The following is a 5,101-nucleotide window of genomic DNA, read 5'->3' on the forward strand; positions in this document are numbered from 1 at the left end:
CTCTTGTTGTTTCCACTGCAGTCTAATGCGATAAAGCCAAACTGCTTCCTGAAGGACACACTTAGTTTCCTCCTTCCTTCCTTCCTCATCTCCTCATCTCCATAGAGACCACGAAACACCTCTCTGTAATTGTCCATTTTTTCTTTTTCATATCGAACCCATATCCTCCGTCTGTATTGAGTCGGTGGAGCAGCGATGGATTCTCGTGGAAACTTCAAAGCCCTCGTGCACTGCGGGAGACGGCGTGCACGTGTGCACGTGTGCACGGTGCAGATGTGGAGGGCATCCAGGCAGCTGTGTGGGTCTGTGTTATTTATTCTGCATATTTAAATATGTGCTTTCTGTTTTTGTGTGTACTTTCGCGAGTGTTCGTACAGATGTGTGTGTGTGTGTGTGTGTGTGTGTGTGTGTGTGTGTGTGTGTGTGTGTGTGTGTGTGTGGCCTGGACATGATCTGGTCGTTCATCACTGCCTGAGCGGCCGAGGCTAAAGAACATCCATCTCTCCTCCCCCTTTCACAGCCAAGGCTGACACTGAAGGTGTTTGTATGACTTAATGTTCGGCCTCTGGAGTGGCTCTGTGTGTGTGTGTGTGTGTGTGTGTGTGTGTGTGTGTGTGATTGTGTAGCTGATGTGAATGATTCTCCCTTTGTTTACCTGCCGTCTGCGCGTCTGGATGTTTAACTGCCGCAGCGATGGCTGAGTGACAAAGGCTCCATTAAGTCAGCTTTCTATGAACATACAGAGAAGAGATGAGAGGTGAGGGTCACATGTTCATGTTGACTTCAACACGGAGCCACATGTAAGATGCTGTGTGTGTGTGTGTGTGTGTGTGTGTGTGTGTGTGTGTGTGTGTGTGTGTGTGTGTGTGTGTGTCTGTGAGTGTGTGTGTGTGTGTGTCTGTCTGTCTGTGAGTGTGTGTGTGTGTCTGTCTGTATGTGAGTATGTGTGTGTCTGTGAGTGTGTGTGTGTGTCTGTCTGTGAGTGTGTGTGTGTGTCTGTGTGCGTGTGTCTGTGTGTGTGTGTCAGTCTGCGTGTGTGTGTCTGTCTGCGTGTGTGTGTCTGTCTGTGTGTCTGTGTGTCTGTCTGTGTGTCTGTCTGCGTGTGTGTCTGTGTGCGTGTGTGTGTGCGTGTGTGTGTCTGTGTGTGTGTCTGTGTGCGTGTGTCTGTCTGCGTGTGTGTCTGTGTGCGTGTGTCTGTCTGCGTGTGTGTCTGTGTGCGTGTGTGTGTCTGTCTGTGTGTGTGTCTGTGTGTCAGTCTGTGTGTGTGTGTCTGTCGGCATGTGTGTGCGTGTGTGTGTGTCTGTCTGTCTGTGTGTGTGTCTGTGTGTGTGTTTGTCTGCGTGTGTGTGTCTGTGTGTGTGTGTCTGTCTGCGTGTGTGTCTGTGTGCGTGTGTGTGTGCGTGTGTGTGTCTGTGTGTGTGTCTGTGTGCGTGTGTGTGTGTCTGTCTGCGTGTGTGTCTGTGTGTCAGTCTGTGTGTGTGTGTCTGTCGGCATGTGTGTGCGTGTGTGTGTGTCTGTCTGCGCGTGTGTCTGTGTGTGTGTGTGTGTGTCTGTGTGCGTGTGTGTGTCTGTCTGTGTGTGTGTCTGTCTGTGTGTGTGTCTGTCTGCGTGTGTGTCTGTATGCGTGTGTATCAGTGTCTGTCTGTGTGTGTGTGTCTGTGTGCGTGTCTGTGTGTCTGTGTGTCTGTCTATGTGTGTCTGTGTGTGTGTGTCTGTGTGTGCATGTCTGTCTGTGTGTGAGTGTCTGTCTGTGTGTGAGTGTGTGTGCGTGTGCGTGCGTGTGTCTGTGTGTGTGTCTGTGTACGTGTGTGTGTGTCTGTGTGTGTGTCTGTGTGTCTGTCTGTGTGTGTATGTCTGTGTGTGTGTGTGCGTGTGTGTCTGTCTGTGTGTGTGTCTGTCTGTGTGTGTGTCTGTCTGTGTGTGTATGTCTGTGTGTGTGTCAGTGTGTGCGTGCGTGCGTGTGTGTGTGTGTGCATTAAGTGTGTGTGTGTGCGTGTCTGTATGTGTGTTACATGTATGCACCTCGATCATCTTGTTTGGGGAGCGTTTCCTCTCCTTCCTCTTCTTCCTCTCCCTCCTCTCCCTCTTCTCCTTCCTCTCCTTCCTCTCCCTCCTCTCCTCCCTCACCCTCCTCCCCTTCCTCTAATTCCTCTCCGTCTTCTCCTTCCCCTCCCTCTCCCTCCTCTCCTTCCTCTCCTCCCTCTCCCTCCTCCCTTTCTTCTCCTTCTTCTCCTTCCTCTCCTTCTTCTCCTTCCTCTCCTCCCTCACCCTCCTCTCCTTCCTCTTATTCTTCTCCTTCTTCTCCTTCCTCTCCCTCTTCTCCTTCCTCTCCTTCCTCTCCCTTCTTCTCCCTCCTCTCATTCCTCTCCCTCCTCTCCTTCCTCTCCTTCCTCTCCCTCCTCTCCCTCTTCTTCTTCCTCTCCCTCCTCTCCTTCCTCCTCTTCCTCTACCTCTTCTCCTTCTTCTCCTTCCTCTCCTTCCTCTCCCTCCTCTCCTTCCTCTCCCTCCTCTCCCTCCTCTCCCTCCTCTCCTTCCTCTCCTTCCTCTCCACTCACCGGCCTGTCAGACTGTTTTCTGGGAGGAAACACAAAAGCTCTCCTCTCTTATTGACGGCCTCGGGCTTCGTGACCTTAGGACGAGTGTGTGCACTCTCCTATTTGTCCTCGCTTGTGTGTGAGTGGGTGCTTACAGTTGGAGGCCTTTTCTCATTCGCCCACTGAAAGGTCACCCGTCAGACGGTATTGAGCAGCGCTAAAGGTGAAAGGAACGTGAAATATGTTAAATGATAAACTAGGGAGCAGCACGATCTTTTTCTCCTGAGTTTGAGTGGGAAGAGATCTTTCCGGCGAGGCGAGAGCCAATAGAAAGCTCCGAATTAATTCAGCTGAGACGTCTGATAGCCGGCTAACGGGCGGTCAATAATACTTTGGATGTGTTCAGATGTTTCACTTTCGATGACGCCAACGTTTTAATATACCTAAAACTTTATAATAATACTTATAAGCACTCATACATGTTCAGAATCCTTCATAGCAATAATCTCAACACATTATAAAGCTCTGTATAACGACGTATACAGCAAAGTATCAGAATACTTCACTGATATTGTTTTGCAAGCATCACAGTGTATTAAATGCTTACATTTTCATACATTGTAATCTTATTTATAAAGCATTAAAACCACTGTTTTAATAAAAGTTTATGCAAGAACGACAAAAATATTGTTTTATTTTACTTAAATCAAACAATGACCACTTGGAGTAGCTTTTTTAAAAGCACATTATAATGCATTATATGAAAAGATCATGATATATTACAACTATATTATTATACACTACGATCATTGCAGAACAAATGTCCGCCAGAAACCAGCAGTTATGAAGTATTATCATACTTGCTCTTATGAATCATTTTGCTTTATAATGTGTGGTCATAAAGCATTATGGATATGTATGAGTGCTCTAAGCAGATCATAATGCATTATAAGTTTATGTTTATATAATGCATTTTAGACATCAAGCCAGCAAAAACTCATAAACATACCACAGGACAATACAACCTGCTGGTACTTTACACACAAAAAAGAATAAATAATACACTGTTTATGTGATAAAAGAAGAAAAACAGCAGCAATAAGAACGGAGACCAGAACCAGGCAGTTTATGATGAATTATAACTGAGAGCTCTTACTGTAATGTGGAGTACATGACAAATGAACCTGTTACAGTATGTATATTATATTATATTATATGAATAGTTGACTATTAAGATACTTGTAATGTCCTAATGTTACCAGTTACAACCAGTTCATGCTGGATCAGACCTTTCAAAAGCAACAATTAATGTTAAAAGTGTCAGAATTCCTGCAGAGCTCATTCACATTGGATTGCAATAATAACGTTTATGGTTGTTTCTTAATACAAGGGTTAAAAGGCCAATATTGTATATATATCAATGTATATTTATTAAAAAATAAAACCATCATTGACTGCATGTTATTATCGAAAATACAGAAACAGAATAGCCGAATGCTTCATGATAAGATAACACAAATGCTCCCACCGCTTCCCTGTGTCCGCTTCTAATGGAATCAACGCAATCCGACGTGGAATAAATGGGTGAAATAAACAAATTATTTAAAAAAAGGGCTAAATCGTGCAGATGAAATCAACCTTTGTCTTTCCTCTCTGCTCTGATTGGACGAGCGCTGCATTTTCAGCAGGAAGTGAAGAGTTACAGCTTCATCGGCCCCGGCGAGCTTATAAATGAAATATGCCGCCATGCCAAGCCGGAGCGCCTCACGACCTTTCCCCAAAAACTCCCCTGCTCCCTGATGCTCGCCAATACCTCCAGCCACACACACACACACACACACACACACACACACCAATGTCCGCACACATGCTCACAGTTCTTCTTCTTCTCTCCGGGCTCAAACAAACAAAGTCTCTCTTTGTATCAACGTGCCGGCCTTGGGTCAGCGTGTGTTTTAATCAGACTGGTTTTCAGAAGCCCCTCCCCCTTTTCTCCCCTTTGATTCTGCCGCTGACATTGAAGCTCTCTTCCTCTCTCTCTTCCTCTCCCTCAACCCTCCGGAGACGTCACAGTGTGCCATCTATCGCTCTCTCCTCTTCACTCACATTCTCAACCCCACCCTCGTGAAACCAGAAGTCGGACATCTCTAGATCCGCCCGGAGGCTAATATCGCCACCAGCTCTGTCATCCAGGGGTCAAGGAGGTCGCCGTGGCAGCCGGGCCCCTGCGGCCTCATGGGTAGCGACCCGCCAATATCCACAGCGTCTGGGGTTAAGTCTCACCAGTCCCTGTATCCGCACAGTAAAAATGAAACACTGATGATTCAGCGCTGGGCGCCCGCCGTGCTCGATTCCCCTCGCCGCCGCCGCCCGGAGCCTCGGAGTCGGAAGAAAAAGTTGAGTGTCATGCGTCGCTTTTTAAGGGTTTCATTCCAGGTTACATATCCCCGAAAAAGGGCTCATCTGTCAGTCTTTCAAGGTAAAAAGGTGAGTCTGTCTTCAACGTGAGATCAACGAAAGGGAAGGTGACTCCTACCTGACTTCATCAATTACATTTTCTTTTCAGG

At 46.9% G+C, this 5,101-nt stretch overlaps 1 pseudogene across 1 annotated transcript; it reads right to left on the bottom strand.

The window, feature by feature from the left end:
• Window positions 1-764: 764 nt before the first annotated feature.
• On the bottom strand, window positions 765-4,679 carry LOC306748709 (annotated as a pseudogene). The gene is made up of 2 exons: window positions 4,641-4,679; window positions 765-1,604 (listed from the first exon to the last, which is right to left on the bottom strand). The product of its transcript is annotated as an uncharacterized misc_RNA (transcript).
• Window positions 4,680-5,101: the final 422 nt, after the last annotated feature.

This window comes from Taurulus bubalis (assembly GCF_910589615.1).
Source record: "Taurulus bubalis genome assembly, chromosome: 16".
In the NCBI taxonomy this organism is placed as follows: domain Eukaryota; kingdom Metazoa; phylum Chordata; class Actinopteri; order Perciformes; family Cottidae; genus Taurulus; species Taurulus bubalis.